Source organism: Aethalodelphis obliquidens, unplaced genomic scaffold (assembly GCF_003676395.1).
Source record: "Aethalodelphis obliquidens isolate GAN/ISIS:26980383/991018 unplaced genomic scaffold, ASM367639v1 scaffold63, whole genome shotgun sequence".
Lineage (NCBI taxonomy): Eukaryota > Metazoa > Chordata > Mammalia > Artiodactyla > Delphinidae > Aethalodelphis > Aethalodelphis obliquidens.
The window spans coordinates 9,253,069-9,275,374 of record NW_020838007.1 but is presented as its reverse complement, the minus strand read 5'-3'; the positions used below and the strand labels follow the sequence as shown (position 1 = coordinate 9,275,374).

General features: G+C 42.5%; 1 long non-coding RNA gene across 1 annotated transcript; it reads right to left on the bottom strand.

The window, feature by feature from the left end:
- Positions 1–420: 420 nt before the first annotated feature.
- On the bottom strand, positions 421–20,463 carry LOC113610512 (uncharacterized). Its single transcript, XR_003429115.1, has 3 exons — positions 20,452–20,463; positions 9,337–9,343; positions 421–543 (listed from the first exon to the last, which is right to left on the bottom strand). It is a non-coding gene; the product is annotated as an uncharacterized LOC113610512 (long non-coding RNA).
- Positions 20,464–22,306: the final 1,843 nt, after the last annotated feature.

Here is a 22,306-nt window from a genome sequence, read left to right as displayed (position 1 = left end):
TGGTTCACCAATCACCTTTCTACCTCATTAGAGGATTCTGAATTTTACTATATATTTACCAGTGAAATTTATACTGTCATGTGTGTTGTTACTAATTAGAGCCCTTTACTATCAGTAAAGAAGTCCTTTTACCATTTCTAGTAAGGCTGCTGTAGTGGTGGTGAACTCCTTCAGCTTTTGCTTGTTAGGAAAACTCTTTATCTGTCCTTCAAATCTGAAGGAAAACTTTTGTGGGTAGGGTATTCTTGACCAGCAGTTTTTTTTTCCTTTCAGCACTTTGAATATATCATACTACTCCCTTCTGGCCTGCAGTGTTTCACCTGAGAAAACTGCTAATAGTCTCGTAGGGGTTCCCTTGTACAAAACGAGTTGTTTTTCTCTTCAAGAGTCTCTAATTGTAAAGTGTCTTGATATGACTGTCTTTGGTTTATCTTATTGAAACTCCCAGGGCTTCCTGGATCTGAATGACTGTTTCCTTTCCCAGGTTAGGGTCGTTGTCAGCCATTATTTCTTCAGATAAATTTTCTGCCCCTTTCTCTTCTTCTGGACTCCTATCATGCCAGTGTTGTCTGCTTGATATCCTATAAGTCCATGAAGCTATCTTTCCTCTTTTTCATTCTTTTTTCTTTTTGCTGCTCGGATAGGGTGAGTTCCACTGCCCCGTCTTTGAGTTCACAGATCCCATCCTCTGTATCTAGTCTGTTGTTGAACTCCTCTAGAGCACTTTTCAGTTGTTACTACATTCTTCAGCTCTGTGACTTCTGTTTGTGCTTTCTTATATTTTTCATTTCTTTGTTGAAAATTCTCACTTTGTCCATCCATTCTTCGCGTGAGCTCTGTGAGCATCTTTATGACTATTATATTGACTCTATTACGTAAATCACTTATCTCCATTTCATGAAGGATTTTTCCCTGAGGTTTTATCTTGTTCTTCCATTTGGAACATATTCCTCTGTTTCTTTATTTTGTTTGACTCTTGTTGGTTTCTGTGCATTAGCTAAAACTGCCACCTCTCCCAGTTTTGAAGGAGTGACATCATGTAGGGGATGAAACTTAACCCTGTCCCAGCTCTTGGTTTTCTCTCAAACCTTCGTGATTGTTCAGGGAGCCTACTTGATTTTTAAAGGTTCCCTACTTTAGGGCATGCCATGATCAACCAACGTTCCAAAGGTGAGGATCTCAATAAACAGATTTAGGCTGACGGGAAGCCACACCCTTAGGCAAAAGTATGCAAATATACCTTTTTCAAGGGAAGACTGGCAGAGGGCTATTTCTATCTGCTCTCTCTACACTGAGCCCTGGGGTGATAGTTAAGAACTATTTTTTCTTCTTTGCTACCATCACATTGAACTTGTGAACACAAGCCCTGCTGGTCACTGAGCCCGGATAACAAGAACTATGGCCTCTGGTTGGCAGACCCAAGAGCCAGTGTGCCTGACATGTACACAAGGCTCCTTTCTTGGACACGCTGATGACCTGAGGTTAGGGAGGGCGTAAAGATGGGCTATGCCTTTCTCCTCTGGCTAGGATTGTAATTGGCCCCTTCCTGTATGTTTAATTACAAGCCTGCCCCTTGGGCCACAGCTATGAAAATAAGCTAAGAAGCCTCTCTCACAGAAAGACTGGGGTGTGTTTCAGTCTGCTCAGAACCTGGCAATATAGTGCTGTCCCCTGGTCAGCAGCAACCTCCTTTTTGAGAGGTGCTGACAAGCTGGGGCAAGGAAGGGTACACAATGGTAGCTGCTGGCCTCCTCTGTGAAGAGTATTTCACAGGCCCCTGGATGAGTGTTCTGCCCCTCAGGCTGAAGCTTTAGGATAAGGAAATAAGCCTCTTTCACAGAAAGACCGGGCACTTGGCTGCCTCTGCTCTGGGACCTGGAGAGGAGAACCTGTACCAGCCCTTGAAGAGCTATTTCTCACTTCACTATAGACTTGTGGGTCTTGGTGGCTTTCAAAGTTCGATGTCTTGGGGCTCCCCTCTCAGGTGCAGATCTTAAATGTTGGGGCAACCAGTGTGGGGTTCAAACCCTTCCCTCTTTAGGGAAAAGCTCACCTTCCCTCTTTAGGGAAAAGCTCAAGGTTATGAGTTCCCTCTTGATTAGGAGTTGCTGTGCTGTGCCTGGGGTTCAGGGCCTCTCCTACGTGCTTCGACATTTTGTTCCCTCCAGTGTGTAAATTTTTCTGTATGTGGGTTCTGGGAGAGCAGGTGAGTTTAGGAGCCTCCTGTGACCACCTCGAACTGGAATTTCCCCTCTGTTCCCTCCTCTGTGAAATGCAGGTATGGCAATGTTTAACGCAATAAAAAAACAAGGTGATTGTATCGAAATAGGGCTGTGCTGAGGAATAAATGGGATACAGCACATGTTAAAACATTCAGCATATCACTGGGCTCGTGTTAAGCACTCAGTAGAACCAACCATTGTATTACCACCTGTTTTCATCATTGTGAGTTAGATACTGTGTTTCTGTATTGGTTTGCTCTCCTGTCATTATGTGGTGACGTCTCTCAAGGATTTACATGCTTATTGCAGAAGCCACATGGACACTAGTCAACATTCACTTAGGCTGATTTTTTTGAGGTTATTCCCTATCTTTAGTTTTAGATTGTCTTACGTTTGTTATTCTATTATGGTTTTCCCTTTTCTGCCAATGCAAGCTAAGAAGTCAAAATTTCCAAATTTTATTTCCTTACCTATCACATAAACCATTTTAAAAAATGGAGTTAGTTACTAATGAATCCTGGTGGGTGTTTGCTCTATCTGGGCAGCCCACCCATTAGGATTTTTTAGTAGAATTTTATTACATAGAAACAACAATGTTACTTTGTCCAGCTACTCTGGCAAATGAAAATATCAAGTTGTCATCCCTTTTACAAAACCACACACCTAAGTTTTCAAGTACAGTTACATAAACAAAAACACCTATGGTTACAAGGTGTTTGTATGTTCTTAGTGTTTATCTTTAGACCCAAGCAACAAAGACTCCATGCAGAAAGCTGAAGAGGTTTTCATCATGCTAGAGGTTTTTTCAGAGTCAAGGTTTTCAAAAAGGCAGGTAAGCTGGTGGATAGAAATAGCTTCTGAAGTTATATCACATCTGTCCAAAAATGAAAATCATTTTTCATGCCCAGCATTTTCTAACTTTCACAGAACAATGCAGAAAGTGTTTTATTCTCAGGCTGTGAAAGACGAACCAAAACCAATGATGTGGAAAAATAATGATCTCCATTATAATGATCTCCATTTCTCTACACTTACCATAGCTTTTTATTCAAGTAGCACAAGTGCTCAACACGCTGCTTTTAGGGGGTTATATTTTTCTGACTTTTGAACCAATGTGCAAAAGGGAAACAAGGTTATTCAAAGGCAAAAGTAGAAGAACAAATGATGAAGTATAGGAAGGGAGTGATATCTGCCAGTTTTCTTTTGACAGTAGAAGAACAAATGATGAAGTATAGGAAGGGAGTGATATCTGCCAGTTTTCTTTTGACTTATGCCTCTTTCCCTGAACGAGTGGGTGCAGGGGGCCAGGTTTTTGCTTTACTGTCTGGCATTATCAATCCTTTGTGGACAGTATTAACCAAACATTCCTTGAGATTCCATTATTATTTCTGTATTTCAGCTGATGTTGGGACAACCACCATGGCAGCACCAAACGTTTGCTTAGTCATTACATATTCATTCAACAAATTAGTGACAAAATTGTTGAAATAAGGAGAGTACCAGGTGTAAGACTGGGGAGGGATAGAGTGGAGGAGACTATCACGTGCCCATGGCAGGATGGCATTTTCTCTTCCCTTTGTTACTTGTTTCCCTTCCTCTCCTTATTCTATTGGGAATGGAAAATTTTAGCATAATAACCCATGGCAGTTATGGTATGAGTGTGATTAAAGAATGACAGTGTCTCTTGGCAGGAATGTAAATTGGTTCAGCCACTATGGAAAACAGTAAGGTGGTCCCTCAAATAATTAAAAATAGAATGATCTAGCAATCCCACTCCTGGGTATATATCTGAAGGAAGTGAAATCACTGTCTTGAAGCAGTATCTGCACCCCCATGTGTACTGCAGCATTATTTACAGTAGCCAAGACATAAACAAGTGTCCCGGACCAGATGAATGGATAAACAGATGGTGGTATAAATATACATAATGGAGTATTATTCAGCCATCAAAAGGAGGGGAAAATCCTACCTTTTGTAACAACATGGAAGGACCTCGAGACCATTTTACTCAATGAAATGAGATTATACAACATTTTTCATTCTCTAACTTATGTGTAGAATCTAAGAAGTCGAACTCATAGAAATAGTAAAATTGTGGTTGCCAGGGGCTGGGAATTGGGGGAGATGCCGGTCAGAGGGTGCAGACTGTCAGTTCTACCCTGGGGATGTAATGTACAGCATGGTGACTAATACTGTATTGTATACTTGAAAGCTACCCAAGAATAAATGTTCTAACCACACACATATGCACATGGTAACGAAGTGATGCGTATGTTAACTATCCTTTATCATTTTGCAATATATATGTGTATCAAATCATCATGCTGTACACTTTAAACCTACACAGTGTTAATTTACAGCTCAATACAGCTGAGGGAAAAAAAGAATGACAGTGTCCATCCTCACCCTCCCAGGAACAAGAACCACTGGGTGAATGAGTCCCTTTGCCAGGCCACAAGGAGCAGCAGTGGGGTGGCGGGGAGAACAGGGCAGTGGAAAAGAAGAGTAGCATGCCAAGGGACAAAAGGACCAGCATATCTCACTGACTCGTTAAAGACTACATATGTAGAAAAGGCAAACAGTGATTTGCAGCACACCCTAGAATTTGTGTGTGTTTGTAATCCGCACGGAGCACGATTATGCTGTTTTCCATAACGGGCTCTACCTGCAGGCCCTTCCAGACGTCTCAGGACACATTGCAGTGTTACGTATCATTTCTCTAATTTTTCCACGGAGATGAAAATTTGTTACCTCCTGAGCATACACAAACTGATGTGGAAATCATAAGAATCATTAGGGCACTTCTATTAATTACCAAACCTTGAAGCCATGCTAGATAGTATTAGGTTTCTACAATAGGAGACAACCCATCCCATCCTATGCTTGCGTTTGGTTCTTTGGTAGTCCAGAGTCAGATGCTTAATGCTCTTCCATTCTACAACTATTCAAGGTCACCTCTTGTTCCAAGACAGCTGCTAGGGTGCCAGCCAGAAGGAGGAGGTTAAAGGGACAAATGTCCCAGGCACATCAGCTCTTTTTGAAGAGCCTTGTAAACTTCCCTACTACCTTTTCACTACCCTCTCATTAGCCAGGACTGATTTAAATGGCCACATCTTTTTTTTTTAACCTTTATAATTGCTTTACAATGGTGTGTTAGTTTCTGCTTTATAACAAAGTGAGTCAGCTATACATATACATATATCCCCATATCTCTTCCCTCTCCCTCCCTTCTAGGTGGTCACAAAGCACTGAGCTGATCTCCCTGTGCTATGTGCTGCTTCCCACTAGCTACCTACTTTACATTTGGTAGTGTATATATGTCCATGCCACTCTCTCGCTTCATCCCAGCTTACGCTTCCCCCTCCCTGTGTCCTCAAGTCCATTCTCTACCTCTGCGTCTTTATTCCTGTCCTGCCCCTAGGTTCTTCAAACCATTTCTTCTTCTTTTTTTAGATTCCATATATATGTGTTAGCATACGGTATCTATTTTTCTCTTTCTGACTTATTTCACTCTGTATGACAGTCTCTAGGTCCATCCACCTCACTACAAACAACTCAATTTCACTTCTTTTTATGTAAATGGCCACATCTTGGTGTACTGCCGGCTGGGAAATGTGGTTTTTCAGTCGCTCACCTTGCTACTCCAACCAAAACTGGAGTTCTGATATATATATTGGGTAAACCACTCACGAAAAACTACGTATGTCCTAAGAGTTAAAGTTACCATTAACCATTTCACTAGGTGAATGATACGTTCACTTGAGTATGCTGTAATGTACAATTCTGGAAAACTCTGGCTGTTAGAAAGGCAGGAGTGGGCTTCCCTGGTGGCACAGTGGTTAGAAATCCACTTGCCAATGCAGGGGACCACGGGTTCGAGCCCTGGTCCGGGAAGATCCCACATGCCGCAGAGCAACTAAGCCTGTGCGCCACAACTACCAAAGCCTGCACACCGCAACAAAGACCCAATGCAGCCAAAAATAAATAAAAGGCAGGCAGGACTAATTTTCTTTCTCTTCCTCCAGTGCAAGTGTGCGCACATGCTCCTAAGCAGAGTTTCCTTATAAGAAAATTGCTAATTTTGAAGCAACTAAAAGAACAGGAATCATACAATTGGGTAGCCTGTATGAGACGGCAAGCGAGCATGGTACCAGTTCAAGGTTCCTACCTTTTCCTGTCCCCTTATTCTATTAATTAGCTCAAACGTCTACTGAGCACCTATATGTCATAGGTCCTCTGCTAGTCATAAAGATGATGAAAAATCTCTACCATCCCAAAGCTCTCCATCTAGTGGGAAAAATGCCCGGTGCGCATGATGACCTCCTTTCCATACATGCTACAAGAGAGGAGAGGTCATGAAGGGAGAGAAGGGGCAAAGGATGAGCAGTCAGGCTTGTCTGGAGGAGAGAGAGGCCCTTCACGGAAGAGGTGACGTGGGGGGAAAAGGCAGTTCAGGAACCCTCTAGACTGTCCAGGTGGGGGCGGTTGTATATTCCAGATAGAAAACAGCCCGAAAGTTGTTTGAGACAGGCAGACTCCAGGAGGTGATGGGGGAAGAGGACCGAGGCTGTGAGGCACAAGCACCCCCAGAGCTATGACGTGACCACCTCTGTTTCCCACCCTGGCATCTCAACCCCACGCCCAACACAACTGCTGCTGCTACCTGCCCAAATTTCACTTGTCATCCGTCCTTCAACACTGCCTCTATCAGACTTAAGTAACCACCCAGGTGAAAGGGTTAAGTCTCAGCCTTTACTCCCTGCTGTCCATCCCACCCACCCCCTTAGATCTCCTCCACCAGCCCAAGGAGTGGATTTTTGGAAATGTACATCTGCTGATTACACTCCCGTCTATAGAAAACCAACACTTCAGTAGATACCCGCAAAGTTCAGACTCCTAGTGCAGCACTGAATTTCACTGTTCCCTCTGCCTCCCTTCCCAGTCTCCCCTCTGCCGTGGCCACAGACAAGCAAGACCCTGGCTCCTGTGCGATCCCGGCCACCGCCTCACAGCACAGAGGAGTGACACACATCACTTCCCAGGTTCCACTGGCCAGAAACCGTGCTTATGGCCACACCAAACTGCAAGGGAGGCTGGAACTGCTCGTTTGTTTTATAGCTTTGTCGTTTTACTTGTCATGCTCTAAAAACAGATCACTTCCATTTCATGGTTGCAATAGCTTCTCAACGTTCTGTACGAGCAATTTTAATCTCTGAAAGTTTTTTAATTGGAAAAAATGCTTTTTAAAAAATTTTTTCCATCGGGGTCCTTTCTTTGGAATGTTCATTTTAGCTTGTCTCTGGTGCTGTTGGTTTTCCTTAAATAATGATTGCCAACACTTGCTGACTGTGTATCAGATATTGATACTACGGACATAGAGGTACGCGTTTACCTACAGCAATCACATCGAGTATTTACGACACTTCTCTCAGGTAGGTCCTGTTACTTCCCCGTTGTGCAAATGAGGAAACAGGCACAGAGTGTTACTTGCCCAGCATCAAACTCCAGATAATCCTACCGTATTGTATGGTAGACTACTTTTCAAATGAGTAGTGCATTTTGGACATCTGTGCATGGTTAAAAATGAAGTTGACATATTTTCTTTGCTTGCAGCAAAACAAACCACAATGTTCATTTCTAATACGTTCTCCTCAAACCTCTGACTTTTCTGTCTCCTGTGCAGCTTTCCCCTAATTCATGGAGAAACTGAAGCCATCAGCTGAGTGCAAACGTCCATCCCATTTCTGCAGGATCCTTCTAATAATCGTAAAATTAAGCAACACTGAATTCCTTAAAACATGATCAATTTGTGGCTTCACTTGGTGGTGAGCATTAAATATTTCAATGCAAATTTAACAAATCTACTCGGTACTGCCTGAGTAACCTAGTTTCTGAATTTAACGCACCAAAGAACTATTTTAATGGCCAGAATTAAAAACAGTACATTTCTAGAGTCCTAAACCAGCAAGATGAATTTAGATCTGTTTGTTATGAACATATTCCTGCGTTCCTAAGCTGACATGATGGTTTTAGACCTTTAAAAGACTCCGAAAAGAAATACGTGGTGAAAATTTTGGAGGTATGTTTGTTCTGGGAGATACTCAGCTCAATTTTACGGACAATTCCAGCCCTTCTGTCCTTCACAACAAATAACACAAATAGTAATTAATTATAGCGTGAGCATGAGAATAAGCCTGATCTAACAGTGTGTCCTCATTTTCTGGCACAGAGAAGACCCTCAAGAAGCATATCTGATCGGTTCTGCCTCACCCTTTCCCTGCCCAGGTGGGTGTCCGAGCCAGCCTGGACGAGGCTCTCAGTTCTCCCACGATGGAGCTGGCTGATGGTGGCTTTGATCATTAGAGTATACGGCCCTGCTTTCATCAGCGACACAGAACACTGGCCCTAGGCCCTTGCCAGAGAAGTGGGCCTTTGAACTATGTGCTGCTCACCTTTTATTGAAGCCCTCGACAGAAATATTGAAGGGGGTTTAAAGGACCCAAGATCAATGCATTCCTGACTGTGACCCTTTCATGGATCAAAAGCTCTGAAGTCTCTCCCTAGAGAAACACACATCAAATGGTGTGTTTCACCATTTCAGCCTTTCAGAGGCCTGAGTACTCTCTCAAGCACGTACTGACCCTAGAGAAGCCAGTCCACGATGACAAAAAGAGGCTTCCATTTTTGCCAGCTGTAATCCACTGGTAGTGCCGGCCAAGAGCACTGTTTTAAATGAACCCTGTTTGGCCTTTGCACAAAAGAGCTCTATGACCTCACTCACACTGTGTGTGGGTGAGGAATGTGCCAGGCCAGGTGCTGGGCTGTGTTTTTGGCATCCTTGTCCTGGCAATGAAGGCAGACAGACAGACTACCGACAAACTAATACACAGTTTTCCTTTTTGCTTTAGCTTTTAAGAATATCAGCTTAACGTAAGTAATTATTCAGGGCCCTAAATTCCACCTACATTGATACTAATTTTTATTTATATCCCTATTGATTCACTGACAACTACCCTTCCAGGCCACTCTGCATCCTTTGCAAAACAAAGCAGGATCTATAGAAACAAGTAATATTTTCTGTGTCAGTACTTTAAATCCTCCATGAAACACAAACTCTCCTTCTTTGGCTTCAGACAACTCATTACAACTTTAGGATTGAAGAGTAATAAACACATACTCTTAATAGATTTCTGTATATGTGGCGGCCATCATGACAAATGTCACACCCACCTTTGTAACACGTCCTCTTCTTCTGTTATGCCCACAAGGCTCTATTGCTCAAACTCACTTTAAAGCACGTTCGTTTCAAAATCTGAAAACACGCTTACTGTACTGGGGAATGGTTTCTCTAGCTCTGGATATAATGATAAGGCCGGTAGACCAGAGTGGGATGTTTCTACCTGCACAATCAGCACAGGAGGGAGAGGCAGGTGGACCTGGGATCAGTCCTGGCTCAGTCACCCACCATCTGTGTCCTCTCCAGAAAGTTACGGAGTCCATCGCTAAGGTTCAGCTTTCTTATACAGAACACAGGGATAAAGAGAGTATCCAACTCTCAGATTCACTGTGTGGATTCCATGCCACATCTTATGTAAAGTCCATGGAGTATCCTAAACACTAAATAAATATACCCTCCCTGCACCTTCCCAGCCCCTCATCACACCAGCAATATTTACAGGTGATGTAGAGGAGGGTGAGAGCTTTCAGTCTTATTCACACCAAAAATTGCATTACAGTAGTCAAAATAAAAGTGACCACATAACCTACATATATATATAATGAAATAAGTGACCACATAACCTACATATATATATAATGAAATATATATACATACACAGCCATAAAAAAGAAATAATGCCATCTGCAGCAACATGGATGGACCTAGAGATTATCATACTGAGTGAAGTCAGACAGAGAAAGACAAATACCATATGATATCACTTATATGTGGAATCTAAAACAGGACACAATTAGACTTATCTACAAAACAGACTCACAGACATAGAGATCAGACTTGTAGTTGACAAGGGGTTGGGGAGGGATGGATTGGGAGTTCAGGGTTAGCAGATGCAAATTATTATATATAGGATGGATAAACAAGGTCCTAGTGTATAGCACAGGGAACTAGATTCACTCTCCTGTGATAAACCGTAACGGAAAAGAATATGAAAAAGAATGTGTATATAACTGACTCACTTTGCTGTACAGCAGAAATGAATACAACACTGTAAATCAACTATATTTCAAGAAAATAAATCTAAGCAAATAAGTGATGATCTGAGAATAAAACAGAAAAGAGTAACTGACAGAAGCCCTGTGTGACAATCTGGAAGTACGTTCCATAAAAATCACTGCTTCCTTTCCTAGCTCCTCCCTCCCATGGGAAGTGGGATAAAGAAAGTGGACAAAGGTAGGAACTTAGGGTGGGGACAGTGCCTGTTTTGTTCCCTGATGTGTCCCAAGTGTGAAGGTCAGCATCTTCTCACATGGATTTGGTGCTTCATAAATATTTGATGTAGAGAACTGAATAGTGAGGAAGAAAATAGAATATCGAGTCCTAGAATGTTTCTATTTTCCTTGGCGTTCAGGGTTGAAAATAACGATTTCTATCAGAAAACAGAAAGAAGTCTTTAAGTTTCCACCACAGAAAAGGTGCTTGATCTTGTTCGTTTAAAAAGCATCCGTGAACTGCCTCAGGAACCCCAGGGTAACAGGTTATAAATCCAGTGTACAGAAGCCCTGCTAAAGCTGATGCCTCTTCCATTAGGAGGCCCCTGCCTGACCCAGCCCGAATTTAAAAGGTGCAAAGGCTGAGACAAAGTAGTTCACCTGCATGATACCTGAACAAATTAGTTGATTTACATGTAAGTTTCACAAAAGACCCTGAATAGCCAAAGCAATCTTGAGAAAGAAAAACAGAGCTGGAGGAATCAGGCACCCTGACTTCAGACTATACTACAAAGCTACAGTATAGTACTGGCACAAAAACAGAAATATAGATCAGTGGGACAGGATAGAAAGCCCAGAGATAAACCCACTCACCTATGGTCAATTAATCTGTGACACAGGAGGCAAGAATATACAATGGAGAAAAGACAGTCTCTTCAATAAGTGGTGCTGGGAAAATTGGACAGCTACACGTAAAAGAATGAAATTAGAACGTTCTCTAACCCTGTACACAAGAATACAATGGATTAAAGACCTAAATGTAAGACTGGATACTCTGAAACCCCTAGAGGAAAACATAGGCAAGACACTCTTTGACATAAATCACTGCAATATCTTTTGGATTTGTCTCCTAGAGTAATGGAAATAAAAACAAAAATAAACAAATGGGATCTAATTTTTTTTCTGTGCAGTACACGGGCCTCTCACTGTTGCGGCCTCTCCCGTTGCGGAGCACAGGCTCCGGACGCGCAGGCTCAGCGGCCATGGCTCACGAGCCCAGCCGCTCCACGGCATGTGGGATCTTCCCTGACCGGGGCGCGAACCCGTGTCCCCTGCATCAGCAGGCAGGCTCCCAGGAAAGCCCATGGGACCTAATTTGGCTAGTTCCTACTGTTTGCTCTCCTGATGGGTGAAACAATATACAATGAAATCCACTTAAAGCATAATGTGCCACACAAGAAAGTTAGGTTAATGGGAGTCAGTTGAAAATACTCTGCCAGATGAGCTAATGATTCAGTTTGCTTTTCAAGTAGACTAGCACCGAGCATCATCTTATCACTCTCTTTAAGCACAGCCTGGACACCCAGCATCACTCACCTGCCACTGGTTAGACTGCGAAGTTTTTTGGGAAAATATCAGAGCATTTTGCTTTGACGGCTAGAATCTGATAAGCAATGGCTATTGTGGTAACCAAAAACACAGTGCCGCTCTGAATATGAAGAGAGATGATGGAAACAATAGAGGGACCTGTGAAGAATGGCTTGGACAGGTGACGCTCTATGGTTTATCGTGTCTTAGGTTGGGTTCCATGGAGACAGACTCAGAGATGGAGATTTGAGAGCAGGATGCAGTGGCGGGTACACTGGGGAGAACCATCACTAAAGTAGCCATGGAAGAAGGACTGGGCAGAGGAAAATGCTGAGCTCTGGAGCTCAGACAGCCCTTCAGAATTGTCCCAGATCGAGGCAAGGGGGTTGAGCCTTTGTAGCGCCATCACTGACCTTGGATGTGGGCTGCCCTGGGGAAGAAGCTTAACCTCGAGTGAGGCAGCTCCTTTTAACCAAACGCCCCAGAAGGGATGCAGCTGAGAGCCATCGGCTGCCAACACGCCCAGCAGCGGGTGCAATAAATACTTTGGTCCTAAATGGGTATCTGGATGGCCAATTACAGCAGCCACTGAAACTGGCAGGTTTAAATAACAATATACTGGGCTGGTCAAAAACTTTGTTTGGGTTTTTCCGTATGAGCTTATGGAAAAACCCGAACGGACTTTTTGGCCAACCCTATATTTAAGTGAGCGTAACTGACTCATGATTTGCACAGAAAGGACATTTAGTAAATATTTGTTGAATGGGTGAATGAGCAGTTATTATGAGGGAAGAATGATAAGCACTGGATTTAAACTTCATCAGAAGGGATGTAAAATGAGGCTACAGGAAAATACAGAATCCACTCAGAAACCAGGAAAAGCTCCAGCTCAGATATCTGTAATGTACTTTGCCATTTGGCTGAATTATTAAAATTATTCAGATTCTGCATTTAGTAAGCCTTGGGGAGAAGGTAGAGAGAAAAGTTCCAAAAGGGAACTTGGGGAATCAAGTTACAACAAAGTGAGGGTACCCCTCCCCCATTTCACTGTAAAATAGCTATTATTCCACTACATAAGAGTTTGACAGAAAATTTCACATCTTTAAAAAACAAATAATTAGTCTTGTGTGAAGCAGCAGAGAGAAATGAAAAGCATCACTGATCAACTCCTTCCAAAATTAATGACTCTTCCTGCTTGGAGCCCTTTCAACTAACGTAATCATCATCTAAAGCTCTTTGTGAAGGTCATTTCTGAGCACAGCCTATGCTGCTGTCTAATGGTCCAAGCACCCTTTTCTCCGAGTGTTTAGACCTGCTCACCTTGTAGCCAGCAATTTAATCACAAAGACACTTTCCCAACATTATGCATTCCTACATTAGATGACGTCCTTTACTCAACATCCACATTAAAAAAAAGAGAGAGATATTGGGCTTCCCTGGTGGCACAGTGGTTGAGAGTCTGCCTGCCGATGCAGGGGACACGGGTTCATGCCCCTGTCCGGGAAGATCCCATGTGCCGCGGAGCGGCTGGGCCCGTGAGCCATGGCCACTGAGCCTGCGCATCCGGAGCCTGTGCTCCGCAAAGGGAGAGGCCACAACAGTGAGAGGCCCGCGTACCGCAAAAAAAAAAAAAAAAAAAAAAAATATATATATATATATATAAATTAGATGTTGCAATGAATCCGTTTTATCCCGTGACTTCTACGGTGATTTCAAAAACGCTTCACCTGTTTTTCAGTTGCTTTCAAACTAGGTTTTCTTAGCCCATAAGCATTTCTGCCCCCCAAGATTTATCTGATTAAAGACTTAAAGATAACTTATCAAATATCTTTAAACTATCATGATACTGTAACAAAAATGCATAAATCCATTGTGCTAACTATAAATTTTTACTATGACTCACTGATCTGTTCCTGTTAAGATGAAATCATTTTTGTACGGATCCCAAATGATCCTGCCACCTCTACCTACTTTATTTTTTTTTAAAGTTCAGAGATATTTTTTATTTCATACATTTTTTAAACATCTTTATTGGAGTATAACTGCTTTACAATGGTGTGTTAGTTTCTGCTTTATAACAAAGTGAGTCAGTTATACATACACATATGTCCCCATATCTCTTCCCTCTTGTGTCTCTCTCCCTCCCACCCTCCCTATCCCACCCCTCTAGGTGGTCACAAAGCACCGAGCTGATCTCCCTCTGCTATGCGGCTGCTTCCCACTAGCTATCTATTTTACGTTTGGTAGTGTATATATGTCCATGCCACTCTCTCACTCTGTCCCAGCTTAACACCTACTTTAAAAGAACCCTGATAGAGCAAGTAAACTGACAAATTTTTTTAAAAAACATACTTAAAAATAAATATTTAAATATATTTAGGACAACTGGTTTTTTATGCCAAAGAACAAGTCTTCTCTTAAACTGGTTTTAATTTTTATTAGGTAAATGTGCATTTACCGCATCAAACAGAGCCTGTTTGACTCTTCAGTTCAATGTATTTGGGGAAGAATATTCTGTCTAGGGACTTCCCTGGCAGCACAGCAGATAGGACCCTGTGCTCCCAATGCAGGGGGCCTGGGTTTGATCCCAGGTCAGGGAGCTAGATCCCACATGCATGTCACAACTAAGAGTTCCCATGCCACAACTAAGGAGCCCATGTGCTGCAACTGGGGAGATGGCAAGCCACAACTAAGAAGCCCGGGAGCCACAACTAAGGAGACTGCTTGCCACACCAAATAAATAAATAAATATTTTTTAAAAAAGGAGACATATCCTGACAAAGTAATTGAACTTCAAGGATGAAAGAAGTTAGAAAATAAAAATAAAAGAATATTCTGTCTACATAATACGAATGTAACTTTTTGGTCATCCTATGAATTAGCTTATATTAGCTTAGTTAAGGGATTATCAGGTCTTTTGCAGGAGTTTTTGCTCTAACGGTAAGAATTATTAAACAAGATACCTCTATCTGGCAGAACTGACCAGTCAGCTGGGATCACGCCTATGCCTGTGCAGGGAATCTGGGACAGGAGACACACAGGCGACACACGTGCACACCTGCCACGTGTGCACGTGGGTCTCCCCCGAAGTTTGAAATTCCACCAATGGCAAATTATATGCCCTTTCTGTAAAGATTAGCGCTTCTCACGGCCTCCTGTTAAAATATTCCTAAACGGGGTTATCAGTAAGATGATGGGGGGAAACAGAGGTGGAGGAATATGTCTTTTGTTGTGTTAGAGGGAAGAATTGCTAAATTTTGCCCAGATGTATGTGTGATGCATGAATAAGCACTGAAAAAAAATTCAGAATAATTCCAAAATAATAATGGAAAATTTAACGTTTTATTTACTGACAGGCACTACCTAAGGCATACTTTTTTTTTTTTTAAAGCCAGGGATAAAAGATAAGAGTCAACACAGCACTGTGTCTTCATTAATGATTCTGCGGATGTTTTCCCTTTTCTACTATCATCAGTAACCTTCACTTTACTTTCAAGTGTGAGAGTGATAGTCTTAAAATAGAACCACTGCTTCCTTGAAGCCATAAATGAAGTCACTGCTTGGCTAAACCTTGCTTTTAATCCAGCTTCCGTCTCAAGGAAGAAAAATAATCTGGATTCCTACTTTGAAAATCTGACCCATAATATAAATCAGGGCACAAACAGCAGCACTAGCCTCTATCTGCGGTGAATGTCATGATGAGTCTGAATCGTATTTTCAGGACTGAGTCCAACTGATACAGCTGTTCCTGCTGACTTAACGGAAGAACCTTTCTCCTGTTTTCTGATTTGCCCCAAGGCTTAGCTACAAGAATAATAATACTTGCGTTTTTTTATGTTTTTTTTTTTTTTCTGCAGCACGCGGGCCCCTCACCGCCGCGGAGCACAGGCTCTGGACGCGCAGGCTCAGCGGCCATGGCTCACGGGCCCAGCCGCTCCGCGGCACGCGGGACCCTCCCGGACTGGGGCACGAACCCGCATCCCCCGCATCGGCAGGCGGACTCCCAACCACTGCGCCACCAGGGAAGCCCAATACTTGTTTTTAAAATGCGAATTCATTCACTCTATAGAGTACTCCTGGGTACTTGTTACATGCCGGGTCCCATGCTGGGGTGGGGGACCCTCAGATGAATGAGATGCAGTTCCTGTCCTCACCTGCTGTGACCGCCACATGTTTTTAGCTCTACTCAATGTTTTGTAATAACCTATAATGGAAAAGAATCTGAAAAAGAATATATATATGTATAACTGAATCATTTTGCTGTACACTTGAAGTATAGTTAATTTACAATGTTGTGTTAGTTTCAATAAAAAAACACACACAAAAATACGGACCTCAAATAAGCAAGTTTTTTGAAAAATAAATAAACTTTTTCACTTCTTCAAAACATATTTTAGTTAGGTGATGATAAGAGATGTTTTTAAAAAGTTAATACCAACACTGGAATAAAAATGGGGTTCAAAGAAAATACAAGAATGCAAATGTACTCACTGAAAGGGGAAAAGTAACAGTGATTACATGTCAAATATGGCTATAAGTTTCCTGAAAGCCATGGCAAAACTGTTCCCCATGATAGTCGTATAGCTTTCAGGAAAGCCTAAAACTTTTTCTAGATTAAGTATCAGCATCAGAGTCTCTCTCAGGTGAGGTGGGGGAGGGATGGATTGGGAGTTGGGGATTAGCAGAAGCAAACTATTATATACAGGATGGATAAATGACAAAGTCCTACTGTATAGCACAGGGAACTATATTCAATATCCTGTGATAAGCTGTAATGGAAAAGTATATAGAAAATGTATATGTATAACTGAATCACTTTGCTGTACAGCAGAAACTAACACAACATTGTAAATCAGCTATCCTCCAATTAAAAAAAAATAAGAGAAGTCTGTCTCAGCTTTAGGACTGGAAGGAAAAGTTGCAGTTGAGGCTGGAGCTTCAGATGATGGAGCCCTGACCTCATGTCCTTGTGGAATCCCAGCTTCCCTGATGAGGCCTGGCAGACAGGGAGCAACACCGCTGGGCAGGATTCCAGTCTTTCTGAGTTGGATCAAGGGACTATTACCCCCAGCAATGCCAATACTAAGGCTTTTCACTGGACACTGGCTTCCATTCTCACTAAGGCAAGAAAAGGGACGTGTCAAATTCTCCTCTGTTTCCGGGCGCTTGTGCTCAGAAGCGGCAAAACCATTCGCGCTCACATGTCCTTGGCCAAAGCAACTCACGTGGCCACAGCAAACTAGAGGGGTCGGGGGAGTACAGTTCTTTATGAACCAGAAATGGGGAGACTAGGCATATCTGGTGAAGAGCATCCTTGACGACCACACTCTGAAAGCCTTCCTTTGGATGGGCGTCCTGATCACAGCCTCTTTTCCTCTGCAGAGTATCGCTACGTCTCATTAAAAGGCACCCAGGGCAGATCTGGAGGTGGGGACAAGTTCTGTGGAACACGGACTTGACCTGGGGGAGTGACGGGGCCTGATCTCAGGCTGTTGTCTCCAAGACTCAGATGGCTGACCCAGGAGACAGTAATCCAGGAGTGAAAAAGAAACCAGGCGGCATGAAGGGACCAGACGGAGAGAGAAAGACCTGGATGCTGGGCAACTCGGATAAGAGCAGGAACTTACCCGTCTACCTGCCTGCCTGCCAGCCACAACTGCCTCTTGTGCACTGACCAAGTTATTAGCACAATTCTGCGTTCTGAGGATTTAGAAGGAAATGAGACGGCTGGAGGATGCACAGTAATTATAAAGGACACTGAGTCTGGAGTGTGTGCAGGGACACAGCGCTGACCCGGTCCAAGGCCAGGTGCATGCACCCTTCATTTCCCCGAGCATTTCTTGCACACGTTGCATTTGATACCTGGGACAACTCAATGAGGTATCATTGTCATAACCATTCCACCAACCTGGTGACGGTCCTTCGGGGCATTAGGTAAAGCCACTGGACCCCGATCACACAACTGACCCAAGACTCAGTTCTCTGACTCCAAAGTCCCCTTTCATCTTACTTTTGGACTGTGATGCTGCCATTCTCACCAGAACACAAATACCAAGTGAAAAGTTTCCTGAGTGTAGCTCTTTACTAAGATTGGCGTTTTGCACCTGAGTCCTATTTGCTGTGATTACAAATGTAAACAGAATGTTAATCTAACCATAGACACAGGACGCTTCTTGGATTCTTTGCATGACCCTCAAGGAATTCCTCAAATTGACATTTTACGTTGCCAAGCAGTTTTAGAAAACGGTTACTTTGCTTTGAAACAATCTCTTGCCAGGATACAAGTGGTCTTATCTCGAAAACAGCCCAACACAGATGCCTCAAGATGAGTGAATCCGAATCTGCTTCCTCCTGGTGGGAGGTAAGTCTTAAGGTCAAAATGGTGCCCGCTCTTCCCGGAAGAACATCAACAACATTATGTCAAAAAGAGCTGTCGGGTTCTTGTGGCTACAATGGGACTTCCAGTTACAAAAGACAAAGGTGCTTCTTAAGTCGATTCCCCATGACCTCTGCCACCGCCCCCCCACTAGTTAGGCTAAACTGAAGTTAGTTTAAGCAGTGCTAGAAAAAGGCTTCTAAACCACTGAAAACTATTCCAGGTGTTAGTGGTTTTTCTTGACTAAGAGAGTTGCACAAACGTCCCTCGCTCTTTCATTGTGAGGCATCTAGAGTCCCACGTGCCACTCTGAGCCTGAAGAAAAGAGGATTAAAAAGTGCTGCCTCAAGAAAATAACGAGGCCAAATGTTTCTTCTCTAGTTTAGGATGGTTTTTGCACTTTTCAGGGTAGAATACTGAAACCTCAGAGTATACTGGGTCATAAATACACAGGGGTTGGGTGTTACCAGAGGATGTAAAAAAAGTACCAAAAGAGAACAGTTGAGAGAATAGAATCTTCTGAGTCTACAACACCTTCTAGAAGAACGAAGCTCTGATTCTAAACAATCATTTCTAGTTCTGGAGATTAGAAAAAGCACCAGATGATCATCCCATACTCGATTAGCCAGACAGGTATCCATTCAGTAGTGCCTAAGTCCCTACTTCTGATTCTTCTGTGACTTTCTGGGTTTCAAGAGAGACTCCTCAGGGAAACCATCTATCAGGAAGGGGATGCAGAAATCTGTTCCTTGGTCTCAGTCCTGCGATGTCTCACAAAATAAATGTATCCGTTGGCATTAGGTCCCGCGAAGTCAGGCTGAGGGTTTTGGTACTTCCCAAGGTTCAGGAGCTACCTGTCATTATTAAGATATGAATTCTAGGGGTGGTGGCTCAGCCCCCAGTGACACAGCCTGAATCAGCTGCTGCCCCAGCCATGTCCCCCGGCAACAGACAGCGCCTGCTTCCTGGAGCCCCCCTGCCTCTGGGGCAGCCACGGGGCTGCTCTGGGGTTCAAAGTCAGACGACTACTGGACCTGTACAATCAATCAGTGGCTAGCTAATGGGAGTCAGCATGCTTTTTGGGGGGAAAGCATAGAGATTTTGGAAGTCTTTACTATGTACTACCTGTAAGATTCGCCCGAGTCTCAGTTTCCCTGTTTAAAACTAGGAATAACGATCCACTGTACTAAGGTTAAATGAAATGGTATGTTTTAGTATGTAGTCCAGAATCTGGAACATAGTAAGTATTCAAAAAAAATGTTCGTTCCCTCACATTCCCTCCCGTCTCCATAGGAGGAGGTAAGTTCTACAGCTCTTGTTCACACAGGACCACTTGCTATATAACATTTTCATTGCTTTGAGGTCAATTTAGAATAGCATTGCTGCAAAAACAGAGCCGTAGCAAAAGAGAAGATAAAACATACCTCTGTTTACGGTGACTCGGGTCATGACTCTCCAGCTCAGCAGCCCTGGGCAGAGCTTGGGGTATAAATGACCTTGAATCTGATTTACTTCACTAAGAGCTGAAATTTAAAACCATTCTTTGTGGTGCCTTCAGGACGGTTTTGCTTAAATAGCGCACAATGGCGACATCCTCCTTAAAGGGCCCTTGGTGAGCCAATCAGTTTCGGTCTCATCTACTTCAATGAAAATGGAAAAAAAAAAAACAACATTCCAAGCTGGAGAAGAATCAGGTATGCTTCTTTCCTAGAAACAGCTGTAAAGTGGACCTAAATAGAAAAATCTAGAAATAAACGCAAGGCTGCTGGGAAGATGCTAAAAATTCCGCTGATTCTTTCCCTGACGAGGTGCTATTAGTGCAAAAACTGTCTCAGGCATATGAACTTTTAATCACTAAAGGTCACCCACAGCATATAAATATACAGGGAACCATCTCTCTGTGTGGATATCTATCACACAGCTACCAGTTACTTTTATTCGTGGTTCCACGCAAAGTGTAGTTTTAAGGAAAAATGAAAGCACGTGACAAATCATAAAATGAACATGCTGAGAACGGCATTGCCTTGGTCTGTTCCATGGGATGCCAGTGTCCTAACTTGCTTGGGCACTCTGATTGGCAGCAGATAACCATCAGACCTTGGACAGTTTTCAAAATGCATGGACAGAACATACCATACCACGTGTTGAAATGACACATCATATCAAACTAAATAGGAACTTTCATGAGACGAATAGTGCTACCAGCAGGTGAAATCTGTTACCATTTCGTCCCTTTATCCTCCCCACTCCTAGAATCAGCATATTTCTCTGTTTCAGAGAATGAGGTGTTTGGTGTAATTATGATTTCCAGATTACTGATGTGTAACACTGAAGCACTGAACCCGTTCACTGGAGGCATCTGCGATGTCGAGTTTTCTTAAATGCATCCTGTGTTTCCCGGCCTTGTGAATTAGAAGTGCTAATAAATGCCATCTAACCTCCTCTTAATGACTCAGTTATTCATGAACAAATAGCTATGGAGTTTTAGAGTAGGGAAGAAATTCAGAAATGATTCCGTTCCCCAAGCCCATCCCTCTATATTTTACTTGGACTTCAGAGATGCTGAGTAACTTGCTAATTAATGTCACGTAGGTAGATATTACAGGAGCTCACCCTAAAATCTAGGTTTCCTAATTCCAAACTTTGGGGCTTTTTCTCGTACACAGTAAATCCCAATTATATTGGATTTCTGCTATGTGCCCTTTCCCTTGCCTGTCATATTTTACCCTCAGGTTCACATATACCTCACTCTCTCACCTCCTTCAGGGTTTGTCCACAATTGTTACCTTTTCAGTAAGGTCCTCCCTGATGGCTCTATTTAAATTTGCAACCCTCTCTCTGTTCTCTGGCATTATTTTCACTTTTCTCTGATTTCTTTTTTGTCGACATCATTTGTCACATTCTAACCTTCTATATATGCAATCTACCTTATTTTATTTTATTGTCTTTCTCTTTCTATCACTAGAATGACATCTTTGTGAAGAAAAGGTTTTTGTCTCTTGTTCACGACTGTATTCTGTAACAGTGTCTGGCCAATCATAGGTGCTCAGTGAATATTTGTCAAGTAAGTCACTAGTCTGAATGATTAAACTTCACAGAAGTTTGATAACCAAATAAGTCTGGTGTTACAATGTTTGCAATACGGGGGTTCTGAGTTATTATCTCTTCTTGTTGGTGAAGAAGGTTAAGAAATTGTTTAAAAAAAACAAATTATTTGTTAAGCAAAGTCCTATGGTTAAAAAAAAAGTAAAGTTGAGTTTTAGCTGGTTGAACTGTAGCATAAAATTTCTTTTTAGATGATAGAATAAAATATATGTTGCATTTACAAATATACTTCCACCAAAACTACTGAAAGCACCGATGACTGTGCTATCAATGAAAATAAAATGATGACCTACTCAGGAAAATCCTCTATAAGTGTACCCAAGTGGGTACACAGTGTTTCAGACCGTTTCTGCCCCAAAATGGTCTTGCTTGTTTGGTAGGTAGTTCACATGGCTACTTTAAAGCTAGTTGATGGGAAATCAACAACAGTGTTTGTCAAATCACTCTATGTAAAAACCCTAGGGGTTGCTGGGTAGTTTAAAGAGTAATCTTCAATAAGGGACATAAAAGAGCTTTATAGCAGTGAGTTTCAAAGGAGGATGAGTCTTTGAAAAATTTGTCTGAAAATAATGAATTAAGTTAAGATGTCCTTTGTGGTTTTATTGTAGGGGAGGATTGGAAGGAACTTAACTGTTTAACCGTAAGGAAATAAGTAAATTGCTGACTGGAAAATGGTGCTTCAGTTAAAATGGTAACTAAAAAGACCAGAGAGCAACTTAGAAAAATCCTATGAAATAATATTAAATTCTCGGGACTTCCCTGGTGGTGCAGTGCTTAAGAATCCGCCTGCCAATGCAGGGGACACAGGTTTGATCCCTGGTCCAGGAAGATCCCACATGCCACGGAG